General features: G+C 36.4%; 2 long non-coding RNA genes across 2 annotated transcripts in view; one reads left to right on the top strand and one right to left on the bottom strand.

The window, feature by feature from the left end:
* LOC138701128 (uncharacterized) overlaps nucleotides 1-15,338 on the top strand; it is a 449,457-nt gene that overhangs the window by 351,302 nt on the left and 82,817 nt on the right. Inside the window, exon 5 of the long non-coding RNA XR_011332456.1 lies at nucleotides 14,464-14,579. This is a non-coding gene — a long non-coding RNA (uncharacterized lncRNA). The remainder of the gene's footprint in view (nucleotides 1-14,463; nucleotides 14,580-15,338) is intronic.
* The window catches only part of LOC138701129 (uncharacterized), a 173,636-nt gene that overhangs the window by 119,482 nt on the left and 38,816 nt on the right, over nucleotides 1-15,338 (bottom strand). The gene's annotated exons all lie outside the window — the stretch shown is intronic.

Genomic DNA, 15,338 nt, shown 5'->3' with positions numbered 1-15,338 from the left:
TTAATGATTGATTAAAAATTGAAATATTTTTTATTTTGAAAAGTATTGGATTTAATGAGCTGAGATTTTGCATGTTACTTTCCATGTGTATATTAAACTTTTTCTCCAAATTTGAAAAAGATTGGTCAAATAGGAAAAAAGTTCCAAAATATAGTTGAGTGTCCCCTTAAAAGAGGAATACCTGCCGCACACCTTTATCGTTATAATTAAGTGCTTATAATTTTCAAACCATTGCTCCTACTTAAAATTTGAAACCACATTTAGAAATCATTAACGTTTTTACATATTCTATAATCAGCATATCTAGATTCATCTTTAATATTTTAGGAACTACGTGTTCTTAACAGGAATTTGACATAATACATTTCCTGTACTTTGTAATAAAGAATGCTAATAATAATTATTAAAATATTGAAACTGAAAATAAATGCAGTATACTGTCTTAAAGATCTTTATTTTCTGATAATTTTACAAATAGGCTTCAATAACATAGCCCTTTGAGTTATCACACCGTTATCTTACCGTTCTCTGATTTCCGTCACCCGGATTTCTCTAGTAACCTTTCAATACAGTCGTATTTACGTCAAAAATATCTGGTCTTTAGCCACTAAGTCACTAGAAAAAACGACTAGATCTACCCAGGATCGAACCCTGATTCCCAATGATGAGAAATCGTCCGGTGACAGCCCGGTTGAAACACACATCCGACTTTGTTCTAAAGAAACGCATCTGAATAGTTCACAGACTGAGCTTCTTTGATAGTAAAGAGAAAACATAGGAAGCTGTGAAAATTGGCTGCAAGCAGAGGAAGTGGGAAGCAACAAAGCCGAATTAATTCGCCGGGTTGAGTGGCTTTCCACTTAGGCATGCCAATTCAACTCTCTCCCTAAGCTTACATAATCGTTTCCTTCGTCAGGCAGATCTTTGAAGTGAGATGATGATGCTAAGTAGATTATAAATACCTCTCTCGTGTGTCTTAACATATCAGGTTCTTAGTTCTTTTAAATGACCATAAACTTAAAGAGGCGTACACCTGTCGGAACACATCACGTCGACTCCTAGCAACAGAGGAGCCGCACAGTTAATAAACTGACTTCTCTGAAGTTGTCTCGCGCGTAACTTGGATCTAGCACAGAAAGACTTCATGTGTTGCATACAACAAATTGTGTGGTCATAGTTTACACAGTGTTGTTGCAGTTTTAACTAATGAAATATGAGTACTTCCATTTGGTGAATGATACCCATTTTTAGTTGTCAGGAGCAACGACACTTTCTCGTTACATTATTACATATGGCGAAACAGCTAAAATGATTATTGAATTTAACGAATCAGCTAAAAGGATCATTGAACTTGACGAATCAGCTAAAATGATCATTTAACTTAATGTAAATTACAGGCTAAATTGTATCCGTAGCGCGACAGCCCATGAAGGGTCAAGGCCTACCAGCCAATTCCTGGACTCACATCCACATGCCTCAGCAAAAGTGAACCATCATCCAAACAGTACGGGGGTAAATATGGTTAGCCCCATGATCCTCTCACAAGCAAACATTGTCATGGAGGCAGATAGGCTAATAACAATATAATAATATCAAAAGAAGTGCTTGTACAAATTTTGGCCACTCGAGAGCAATTACCAGGGTCGTAAAAATAAGTTTCCCTGGATCCATTTACAGAAAGACTACACAATTTTATTTCATTTGAAAGACGTATAGGAATAGATACAAGAACTGTTGGGCTATTTTTCCAATATTCTCCACCAGAATTGAGACATTAGTCACACCATGGGATCGACAGAGAGGTGCAGACGGCTGTCACACGCTGGTTCCGATCTCAGGCGGCAGACTTCTACGACACAGAGATACAAAGTTTGATCCCATGGTATGACAAATACCTCAACAATTGCTGTATCTGTTCCAATAAATCTTTCCATGAAATTATGTTTTTTTTTCTGTATACGACCCCAGGGAAACTTATTTTTACGGCCTTCGTAATTGCGCTCGAGTGGCCAAAATTTGTATAAGCACTTACTTTGACATCAACATGGTGAAAGAAAGAAATAACTTTTATATCTGCCCCCATGAGAATGTTTGCTTATCAGGTGTCATAGCTGGCTCGCGAAATCGTATTTCGTACTGTACTGTACTGTACTGTAACTACACAAATTCATCACGATGCTGAGTGAACATCAGTCTCATACACTGATCGACGTTTCATGAAAAAATTCATTCCCCATAATAATTCAAGTAGGAAAGCTGGCCAAATAAATAATATAGTTCACGTGACACAGCAGTGGCGGCCAGTGGTGACTGCGTTAATGTTTCTGCTAATTTGTTTTTACTTGGTTATTTAAATACGCTGTGTCAACTACTAGGTTATTTAGCTTCGATGAAATTGGTGATAGAGAGATGGTATTTGGCGAAATGAGGCCGATTCACCACAGATTACCTGACATTCGTCATACGGTTGGAGAAAACCTATGAAAAAACCCAACCAGATAATCAGCTCAAGCGGGAATCGTACCCACGCCCGAGCACAACTCCGGATCGGCAGGCAAGCACCTCAGCCGACTGAGCTACGCTGGGGCTTCTGCTAATTTATTAATACCAGTACTTACTGTTCCAAATGATATGTCAAACCATAGCGGCTTATGGTCACACATAGGAATCAGTTTGACACGTAGATCATAATCAACTCCTCTTCTTTTCATAGATCTAACGAATGATCTCCACGACGATAAATCGGTGCCATAGAATTCTTAAACTTCCCCACCACTATTTAAAGAAAGCATGCTTAGAATTTTTCTAGTCTTTCGGAGTCATCACCCTTGGTTGGGTTTAAAGTCACGAGCGTGGTAACCACTCGACCTTAAGAGGACGATTTTGTATAGACTTCGCCTCACTATAACCTCAAAGACTCCCGCTGTCGCCAAATCTGAAAGCTTCGTCATACAAAAACGATTCTTGCAAAGAATGTAGGTGATGTCATGCAGTTAGCATGGCAGCTGCGTACTGTCTCTGGATACGAAGACGAGATTATATGTGCAGTGTGGGAAGGGCGAGAATATCGCCAAAATTGACCATTTTATTCAGCTGAGCCAGTCGTGTATTCCTCTCAAACCGTTGCATACTTTGGAAAGATGAGTGATTGCTATGAAGAACGAGTGTGTAATAAATTCTCCGTGGAAGACCTACACGTGTTGAACACTGGAGATGATGTCATCAAGTGGCAGTAGCACAGCAGCAGCGACCCACGCCACATCCTGAGTATGTCAACAGACTCGTCTGCTTCGTGCTCATGGCTGAATAGCTCGCCATTCAAGGAAATGTTTGTCACAATGGCGTCTTTCAGGGACACATCCGCTCTTGTTCATCAATCCTTCAAACGATTTACTTTCCAACTAAAGGCCCGCGTACCGCAATGATTTTCAACGCGTTTTCAGGTTGAGAACGTATTCTGCATTACTGTACTTCTGATTGAAGAGAAAACTTTGTACGTGTGTATCTAGTTAACACGTTTGTGCCCACTATCTCAAAAGTGAAACATGGAGAAAATTACTGTGATTTAAACATACATTCTCATTTCTGCATATGCGTTACAGATAATATTTATACTGTTCTGCATTATTAACTCCTTCGAGTACTTTTGTAGGCTAGTCGTAAGTATACCACTCATATAAATTGAGGGAACAGTGTTGCCAATTCAGCCGTTTTCCCCCTAGATCTAGCATTTTTCGGTGTTAGTTTAGCGGGTAAACTTTATGAAATTTGTATTGCTGATATAGGGATTTAGCGGGTATTTTTAGCACTCACAGCGGCAAAATAACATAATTTTACATTGACGATATAGCAATTTAGCGGTTTCAGCACGGCTTCACAGCGGATTTTTAAGAATCGAGTTTGGCAACACTGTGAGGGAAAGAAGACAGAGGACGGACACTGGAAAGTTTTCTTTTCTCAGTCCTACTATCAGGGACTGGAATGCTTTACCTGCAGACCTACAATTATTAGTAGCAGTATTATTAATTTATTATTAATTGTGTTTATTGTCATTATTGGGTGTAATTAGTTACCACTGCCACCGGGTATATACCCATTTGCAGTGTGAATACATACATACATACACACATACATACATACATACATACATACATACATACATACATACATACATACATACATACATACACACACACATATACATACAGAGTGAACCGAAAGTAATGTTATTAATTTTAGGGGGTTAATCTTTGAGATATTTCAAACAGAAAAGTTTAATACGATTTTTTTTCATATTCTTTTTGGAGAGAAAATTGTTTCGTATGAAACATTTGATGGGATCAGAAGCAAAGGGGTAAAAGTGCACTTACGACATTTTTGAGAAAATGTGCTTGAAAGTACTTAAGCTTTTGTAAATTCAGTGAAATATTTTATTTACATTTTAGTATGTGAAGTGGTTAAAATATATATCCCTTTGCCACTAAAATTTTAGATGTTTTAGCTTGCCCTAGATGCACTTAACTCATGTTCTTAGAAATGTCACTTGTACCTCATTTCTTCTGACCTCTCATTTTATAGCGTGTTTTAGGAAAGGCATTGATTTCATTCCCAATGTACTCAGTCAATTTAAATGAGCACTGTATTATGGTAATAAATTATTGGAAGAATTTCAGTCTTGTCCTTCAAATGTGCAGAAATTTTATTCGAAAAGATATAACTTTATATACCATTATTTATGTGCATTAATTTTTTCATTTCTGCATTATAATGAAACTACACCCGAACACGAGCTTTGCTCATACTGGTGTTTCTGATTTTTTTTTTCCTTGTATAATTTAGTATAAATTACTCGGATTATCAAATATCAATATCAAAGACTGTAGAACCATAATACTTTTACGGTGCAAAATCATAGGAATAGCTATTTTTTTTCGGTTTAAGCAGAACTTAGGAACACACTGTACAAACATAATATTTATATTGCAAACAAGGGAAAGCTCATTCAAATAATAATAAAAAAAAAACAATTTAAGATTTTTTTCACATACCAAACGTTTAAAAGGAACTGTAAGTTTAAATATAATGACATTTGCATTTTCTTGTTTAGCGTCACTTTTTTCTTAACAGTGGCTTTTCAGAGGCGATGACATGGTCATATATTGATGCAGTAGTGGAGGGTAGGGAAACCTGTCTCGCAGCCTTTTCATCCAGCATAAATCTCACGTGACCTGCTGAAGATCAAACCCCGTTCCTTTCAATGAGAAGTCGCAAACTAACCGAGCCTTGAATTGACCTCGACAGTTTGAAACAGTCCCAACTGAATCAACGTTCAAGTATAGACGGGATTATTAACACAGGACAGTTGACAATGGCCTACAATCAAGCCCACTCACAAATCTGAATCTAAATTATGGACGAAAATGAGCGCCAATAAAAGTGTCCAATCCAATGTCAGGGTCTGTTTGGACTCGCGTTCCAAATCAATTACGGTTAAATTTAGAACATCTGCTCCAAGATGCCAGTAACTGACAAATCACAGGGACCAGGTCCTGGCGAATGAAATTTCCGGTGTATTAGGCATGTACAAATAAGCGACGATGTGATTTTACACATTCCTTTGCTATCTGGGTATGAAATTCCATTACTAGCATCTGTTAAATAATTCACAAGTCTGGCCATCTGCCCCTGAATTTCAGTTAACCAGTTTGAAACAGACACCGAGCGATGAAATTTGCTGCTAAATGTGTATTTTTTATTGTTGAAGCGGGTTTATACATTGTAATATTTAAAACAAAATTCTTCAAAATAAATTTTAACAGGTTTAGGTATGATTATAGACCAATTTACCCACAGAGTCGTTGTCCAAAGTGCACCATAGGAGGCCGGTCTACTTTACAACCGCGATGAGATGAAATGATTATGAATATTTCTTTTTGTTGGGATGCCACAGGGAAACCGGAGCTCCCGGAGAAAACCCTTGCATTACCTGGACCACGGGCTTGCCCAACACAATTTACAAATCGGGGGTACGCCGAGGATCGAACCCGGGTCTAGCGTTCTATTGTCGCAGGGATTTACAACAGCGAATAGGGATTATAAAGAAAGGACACTGAGCGAATTTTCCTGTGTTTTGTTTCTCTGTGCGCCAGCGTTTAGTTCCACTTTCAAGCGCTAGAGGTTAGTGTAATCGAGCATACGCTAAGATAATAATTGGGAATAGAGTTGAGACACAGGATCCAAACATCGCCTACCTTATTGCATAATCCAGTAACGCTTTGCTTCAAATAAATTCAAGTTAACAGCTTCTCCTTATTTCTCTGTGACAAACTAGTTGTAATAATAATATTTTATATTTCAGATATAATAAATTATATTATAAAATAATATAATACATTATAAAATTAAGTATCGAATTCGTTTAATATTTGTATATAATATAATATAGGTATATGGTTTTACTTCTCGTAAGAATTTTGTTTTTCCATTTTCAGCGCTATCAAATCATTACATATTTTAATTGTTGGGGTCAATGTCTCAACTCTCATTATAAAGGAACTCTAGAGTCCAGACATTACAGTTAATGAGGATTTATTATTTTATGGATCCAATTTATTTTATTTGAGTACATAATGTACCTAGATGTATTAATTATATGTGTTATATTTCCGCTGTGTCGACTGCTAGCTGGTGTGATGTCAGCGCCAACTCTAGAGAGAAAGCAGAATCTCACGCTTTAGCTGGCTTGAAGGTCATTGAAATCAGTCCGGCTACATCAAAGGTACCGACGCGAAGTGTCCATTCTTTATAACCCCTATTCGCTTTTTACAATGTTTAACCCTTAACTTGGCAAAGCTTCATTTCTCCCACTAGTTTATTAAACCTTGTCGGACCGTAAAGAAAACAACTATCGCAATGTCCATATTTTTATATGTTGTACAATATTATAGTATTGTGAAATTTTAATTTTCCTACAATTTTTTTTTCTATTCTATTAAATTTATAGCATTAAGCCTATTAACCTGTTGTATCCTATAGGATACTTTGTCAATTTAAGGGTTAGTAGTAATCACCACTAAGATAATTTAGTATAATAATATTAACATAGAAACCAACAGCTACTTTCCAATACTACTACAATCCAAAGAACACAGTAATATCAATAATAATAATAATAATAATAATAATAATAATAATAATAATAATAAAACATCTTAAATTATGCATTTTACTAAAGAATTCTCTGTAAGTAGCCTAAACATTTGGAGGAAATATCATTATTCACAGGTACGAGTAGTGTAACAGTAAAGTTCTGGTAGTGGGGTGAAACTCCCCCATCTGTGCCTACAATCGCACCCCGTAAATAATAATAATAATAATAATAATAATAATAATAATAATAATAATAATAATAATAATAATAATTATCCCAAAGATTCTGCTGGTGCAGAGCAGACATTATGCAAACATACGTATGGCTTCGCTTCGCATGCCAGCACAGCAAGTTTCTGCTAATTCGCACGAGTTCCCCCGCTCCGCGCATACCTGCACACGCAAATATGCAGATAGAGACGAGAGCCGGGAGGCGAGTCTAATAGCTGACCTTCCTCTGAAAATAACACTCATCTGAAAAGTGTGCTTATTAAAAGTAGGAACTTGTACAATGTACTTACAACATGCCGCGAACATAGTGGTCAATTTGTCATTTTATGCAGCGGACCCGAGAATCACTAGTTCAAACACTGTTATGTGTTAGCCTCCAGGCAGGCAAAATGGAAAAGCAATTTCCCAGCGTCTGCAACGTGTAATTGCGCACGATTACCAGAGATTAACCAATATTGTATTCAACTGCAGATAGAGTTTTTAACTACCACTGACTATTTGCCTTGAAATAAAAAACGTAACATACTGGACGAAAAAATTAACGTAGGACTTTTAAAACCAGTGATTGATTCGGAAGGTTGCCTGAGGCTCAATCCCCATCCCCGGAATTTTAGGTTTATCTCAACTACATTGATTTAATTTTAAGTTAACTGCGATTAATTATTTTGCAAATGTATCAATTCACCAATGGAATGCAATGTAATAATCCGTTGAATTTCAAACAATCAATCATTCATAATTTCAATATTTTTTGTGTAATGGTAGGGTCCTTAACTTGCCGTTATTCACCCACACTCTACGAGCGTGGCTCATAGGTGTAGCTAGTGCCGAGAAGAGTAGACCACTTAGTTCTTCCATAGCGATCTACATTACACTCGTAATAAATCATGCCACAAGCGTGCCGGATACCCCTGTGTTGCGTCCAAAACTGTTGGTATCCAGAATTCTTAAATAATGTTAGTCACTTTTGCATTTACATTTTGCCCTACACTGCCTGATTATATTTAGTTTCTTTAAAAAGCTGCTAGTGACACATGTAAGGGAGTGCAAACAGTTTCCAGTGACATGACTGCTTACAATAAAACGGAAAAATGAGTAGATATAAATACAAGATTTCCCTTCCTACTCATTGTTTGCCAGTAGCCTATATTTTGAACTGTCTTAGTAGAAGCAACATTATTCCAACGAATTAACCACTTCTTTAACTGCTTGTAGATGCTGAGCATAATATCGATGGTGTTCGGGTAAAGGGGATCGAGTCATTTTTTGCGAAAATGGAGTTTTGTTCCCCAGATGAATACACAAGTTAAATTCTACAATTGGGTGTGCAGAAACAAAATAATACTAGCATCCTTTGATGTGCTTTATTTGTGTATAAAATTATTTGCAATAATGGTCCGAAATTTAATTTTCAGTCGACCTGGTTGGCGAGTTGGTATAGCGCTGGCCTTCAATGCCCAAGGTTGCGGGTTCGATCCCGGGCCAGGTCGGTGGCATTTAAGTGTGCTTAAATGCGACAGGCTCATGTCAGTAGATTTACTGGCATGTAAAAGAACTCCTGCGGGACAAAATTCCGGCACATCCGGCGACGCTGATATAACCTCTGCAGTTGCGAGCGTCGTTAAATAAAACATAACATTTTTTAATTTTCATTTGTTATTATGATGTACCGAAGTACATATGATATTTCCGTGCAGAAATTCTGCGTCATCAGATGATGAAAGATTAATTTTCATTGATCTCAAAACTAATTTTATGATATATCTCCTTTTACCCAAACACCATCGATCGATATAAGGTTGCATAGAATCGCATTCCCCATCGGGTTAATACTGCTTCAGGAAAAGTGAATATTAGATGCTACTGATTGAAACAATTGAACTCTTCGATGACATTTAACAAACATGGAGGCATGCAAGTCAGCGACCTAGCCGTGATGTTTGATTGTTCGTATTTCATCATGGCGAGTCACACATTCTATCTCCAAGGCATCTGCTTTTTTGCTTTCACGAAGGAAAAAATCTTTTTTCTACGATAGTGCGTGAAGTTGCATTTTACCCACTGTTATCAGTGCCTAAAGTGAGCCTTTAAAACACTAGTGCGTAAAAAGAGTAAGTAATCACTTTAGACACTGCTATTCATTTTATGCACTACTAAAGGAAATGTAATATTCAATGTACAAACTTCATTCAGTAAGAAATTAATGCATTACCTCGATATTTCATTACTTAAATATTACACGTAAAACAAATAAGTATTAAATTTAACGTTCATATCTATATTTTAGCCTTTATTATTCTGAAGTTACATGTGGTACTCATTGTTGATTGTATGGCCAGTTAAGACGGCCATACAATCAACAATGAGTACCACATGTAACTTCAGAATAATAAAGGCTAAAATATAGATATGAACGTTAAATTTAATACTTATTTGTTTTACGTGTAATATTCTTCTTATTGGTTCTTTGTTTAAATGGCCATGACATTGCGATCTTATAACCTCTTCAACTTGAAATATTTATTCAATGTAAATTTGTGCTATCGGAGAAAAAACATTGTATGACACACATTCGTAAAGTCATCTGTTAAACTCGGTTTCGCCTCGTTTCATAAAATTTATATTCGTGCCAAAAACTGAATCTTCACGAACTTCTCATAAATAACTATTAAATCTTATAAATATGTCGTATAGGTCGTAAAGTATTAAAAAAATTACGCATTTATAAAAATAACAATATGCACTTACATACAATATAAAATCACGTTCAATAAAGTAAAAAAACTTGTAATTGAGGCGTTCCCTGGAATAACAACTTAACTTACGTTAAGTCGTTTTTTCCGTTTGCAGCGTATGTTGAATCCTTAATATACATCTTCCTCCTGACAAAATATGGTTTCCCTCTAACAAACACAGCACCCTCCAGAAACATTTGAATGTCATTCTGCACAGTACTGTTCAGATCTAAAATTTTGATCGGTATCTCGAATTCAAGATTTTTTATTCAAGTTCTTGTTGCAGAGTACGCCTGAATTTGTATAGATAATGTGTAAGCATATAATTATACCCTCCAGCAAAAGTACACAAATGCATGAACTTCCGAGCCCTATTAAAACAGAGGAAGTACTTAGGATAATGAAACCATAACCTCAAATTTCATCCTTAAGGTGTGCAAGAACGGCTGTGGGTGCATTATGTATTTGCCACTTCTTATGGATGACTGTTAAATATGAGTTGTTTCTTGTTCTATATACGGCAAAAATCTATAACCTAGTCTGTATTCGACCCCACGACGCGCACGGCGGTCAGCGGGAGCCCCTGTGATCTCGAGATCCATCAACGCAACCCGCATGCGTAACCTCCACGCACTAGCTAATAACGCTATCAGCACAGGAGCTGGGGCGGCCGCTATCGCTGAACCGAAGCGTCAATTACTCAATTTAGAAGCGACTTTTCTTCCTTCTTTACGGTGACACAATGCAACAATACCAGCCAGAACGCTTGTCACCGATGAAGGAAATGATTGGTGAATGGCTGTGTTCTCCCTTCCCCAACTTCAAGTAACCCTCAACGTTTATGTAATGTTCACGGCTATTACGACAGGGCTGTCCATTCTGTTTCCTTGCATACTTGTAGACCTATAGTAGAGACTTTACTGACAAGGGAGATATCGGTCTACAGGCGCCATATATTAATGGATACCATACAGAATGCCAGATCTCCCGTATTTCGCATACATTTTCTATAGTCTCCCGAGTCAAGTATTTCACGAAACTCCAAGGAATTCACCAGCACTTACTATGAGTTCCGAAAGTAATAATTGGTTTTTAAATTTTATTTTATACTCAAGATCTAATTATCGTAATAAGTTACTAGTAAGCGAGGTATGTAATAGGTGGGAAAATGAACTGGTCATTCTACCCCATTATCTCCTTGCTTAGTTGTCTCATGAGTGACGCCTGAGCTTCAAACCTGTCTTCGGGCATTGACGAAACAACTTAAGATGATACTACAAAATATATAACAAAATCACTAAAATATGGCTCAATAAAAACATTAGTAACATGAACGATGATGATGATGATAGTAGTAGTAGTAATAATAATAATAATAATAATAATAATAATAATAATAATAATAATGTAATAGGAAAACAAAGGCAATGGGTTACAAGAGTTCCGCTGTTATACCATATGTTACAAGGGGTTCCGCAGTGGAAAAGATTTCAGAAAGAGCCGTTTTTCATAAAACTTTAAAATGTCTTTTAAATGTGTTTGTTAAAATTTTCCACTACAATTTGCATGCAGCTCGAAACCTCTGGTTTAGTCATATTCAGCATTATCGATTTTTCTCCCTATGTTGGTAAGCTTCCGTGATGTACAGTATAGGCCTAAGTTACCTCTCCAAAAAGAAGTTGCCGCGGACACACATAAACATTGATGTGTCATTTACGAGAGCCTTGTAAGTTATCATAACGCTGATTCAGGAAGAAATTATAATTTCATAAACATCAGCTTCTCTAGGGAGTGCATGTCGTTTCTCAATGGCCAGGGCGCTCTTTTTTCCCAGTACAAGGCAGTGTTCCGCGATAATTTGCCAGTCATTTGTGATGGACAACTTGAGGATGAATCTCATTGTGTACTGTAATTCTTCAGAAGTTGGCGAGACAGCATAATTTATACTGGTGAGAACGACATTGTTTATATTCACATAATTGAAACGTAATTAAATATTTTTCCCCTTTTTGTCACATATTTTCCCGATTTTAGCACATAAAAATAAATATTTCCCCGATTTCTAGCACTTAAACGTCCGAACCGTGTAATCACCTGGGGAATAAAACTCCATTTGCACAAAAACTTGACTTAACCCCCTTTATCCAAACACCATCGAATTACTTATTATCACTACGCACGCCTCTCATCTTCGGAATATGTTTCACCAAGTTCAAGTCGAGTGTTGATTTTAACCAGTCCCGTAGCTCGACCCACATGTTGGTTATGGAATACACGCTAAATGCACCAACACGACTAAATACAACCGCAGAACTTGCCGTGCTGATCTGGAGTCTGAGAAGTGGTAGTACAGCTCTACAGGTTTGAACTAGACAAGTAAACATAAATATATCACTTTGGAAAACAAGTTTTCGAGACTTTACAGTCCATATGAACGCAAGCCGGATACGAGCAACCAGTCAGTAATGGTACAAAAATATGTTTTAACTTGGCTGTATATGGAAAACCCACAGCCTTAGGCGCACTTTTCGTTATAGAAGCAAAAATAATATTACCTGTGCTCATTTGAACACGTTTATAGCTCTACTGGTAATCTGTTGTACAAGCTTGTTGGACTCGGCTGGGGTCTGGAGTCCTTCTACGCAAATGTCTTTCTTGTTCAATAATGTTACTATTATTCTTCGTACACTATGATGTCATACACCAGTTTGTTGCCATAGTAAAGCATTGTCTCTGCTTGCATTTTCCTAAAGAGGATTTCACGTTAAGAAAAAAGCATGGAGCATATGGGGCTATTCCATCAAATGACCAGTTGCCATAGAAACGCCTACCTACCACACAGCTTATACAGTACAATGTATTAAGCAAGGCCCATAAAACTAATGCTTTTTTCTTAACGTGGAATCCTCTATAATAGAATTACGTACATGTACACAAGAAATGTGTAGTTAAGATTTGGGTTTATATGAGCTTAAGGATACACTGGGGACAAATTTGAATTTTCTTAACTGTTTGAGTTAGATCATTGAAAAATTTCTATACATAGTACGCTGCATATTTTATTTTATTTATTTAATCTGACAGGATTAAGGCAATTAAGGCATATAAATAGCCTCTGTATAAAATTTCATCTCATGTAATCCAAAATCATATGAATTATTAATTTTTTTGTAAATTTAAATTGAATTTTGAAAAATCACTACACTACTCTTCATGCAAATTTCAAAATGATTGCCTGAAATTTGCTCCACATACCTTTCAAACTCCCTGAAACGTAACTTGCTATTTACTTTTTTCAGATTACTCTTCAAGGGCTAAGAAATTTTATTTTATGTAATCAAATATAAAACACCTGTAAAAATTGTGATGTCTAGCGGAAAAAGAGTTTTTCCTCCAGAAGTCTTGAGTAAACAAAAATCCTGATATGTTTTGTTGAGTTTAAGAAGGCCTACAAAAAATCATAAACATAATATTAAATTTGGAGAAGGAACAGCATTTTTAATAAAGCAATATGTAAGAAAAATGGAAATAGAGAAAATAGAGTTTAAAAGTTTATAGGTTTGTAAGTAAATCCCGAAAAGACAAAGTATATAATGGCCTCGTGACCAGAATATTGTATGAAACGGAAATATAAAAATTGGACATCTATCCTTTGAAGAGGTGGACAAATTCAAATGTCTTGGAGCAACAGTAACAAATATAAATTATACTCGGGAAGAAATTGAACGTAGAATAAATATGGGAAATGCGTGTTATTATTCGGTTGAGAAGCTTCTGTCATCCAGTCTGCTCTCAAAAAAGCTGGAAGTTAGAATTTATAAAACAGTTATATTACCGATTGTTCTGTATGGTTGTGAAATTTGGACAGGAACAGAATATGTGACCCTTCAGATCTGCTACAGTACCCTGAAGATAGAACCTGCATGCAGTTCCTAAACGTTGGACATATAAGTATATGGTGGAGTATCCAAAAACGTTCACCATGAAAGCCAAAAATGTCATATACTGCAGTACAATTTGCTTTTAATATTTCCTGTCAGACTATAATAATTTCAGTTTTTCGCATTATCACAGGTTGTGAATTAGAAGATACGACACCTGCATCACACAAACATACAGAATTCCTTCTTATCTGTGCTTCTTGTTTTCTGTGACGACTGATATATAGCTCGCACAAAGAAAACGTGATCACAATTAATTCAAATGATGTTGTAATTGCAGTGTCTTATTACTGCAGCTATAAAAAACTCAAGAATTAAGATGTATGCTCCACTTCAGAGTATTTTATGGCTGCGATTACAGAGAGCTCACAAAAGAATCATGCCAACATCCTTTCTCTGTATTTCAGGCTTGAAACTTATGACCACCTGCTACTTCACGTCGGAGAATCTCCACAAATAGAGCTGAGAAATACCGTCTCATTATCCGGTGATCCTCAATCTGCACAGAACAAGGCTAACGATGGTGAGTGTAACATGTTTCATTAATGTAGTTGCTTTATTTATAGTTATTCGATTATTTTGATTGTAGTTTGTTTTGTTGCTAGGAAACTAGGATGAATGCTTCCGTTATAAATTTTATTCCAATGTGAAAAATGATGATTTAAAGCAAATGAACGAACTTAGATAGGAATCTTGGCTCCTTAAACACTTGAATGTTACGTACATCTCCATTACAAAGCAAAATAAATTTAAGAGAAGCTTAAAGAACTACAATATGCTCGTAAATAACATTAAATCGTCTTTAATTAGTCGAGCTATTACTTATACAGTCATTTCGTGGCCAAATTTGACGGTGGGAAGGAGAGCGTAACAGCTAAAATACGGTATAATCTTAAATGAAATATTTAATCCATAGACCATTTCTTACTGGTTCCTTCTTCAGGAACGTAGCCTTATTATGTAACCGAATCATGTCTTACTAAGTGTTACACAGAATACCAGTCGTAATGTATACTTTGGGAGTTTAAATGCGTGATGAAGTTCTCTATGCTTAGGAAGAATATACTTCATTTCCAGAGTCCTGTAATAGTAATATGCGTTACAAGAGCGGTATGTTGAAGTTTTCATGTTCGAGGAAAAGTTTGAAAAAGCGAAACGTAGTTGACCGCAAATTTGCAAAACAAAAATATCTATATTCAACATTGTTGCTTTACAATGTTTTCTGTGTTTACTATACTCCAGCAGGCCGTGATATACGTCTGTTTCCCCCCCCCCAGTCTAT

The sequence above is a fragment of the Periplaneta americana genome, chromosome 6, assembly GCF_040183065.1.
Source record: "Periplaneta americana isolate PAMFEO1 chromosome 6, P.americana_PAMFEO1_priV1, whole genome shotgun sequence".
In the NCBI taxonomy this organism is placed as follows: Eukaryota; Metazoa; Arthropoda; class Insecta; order Blattodea; family Blattidae; genus Periplaneta; species Periplaneta americana.
Note: the sequence above shows the minus strand (reverse complement) of the source record. Positions and strands in the feature narration are given on the sequence as shown.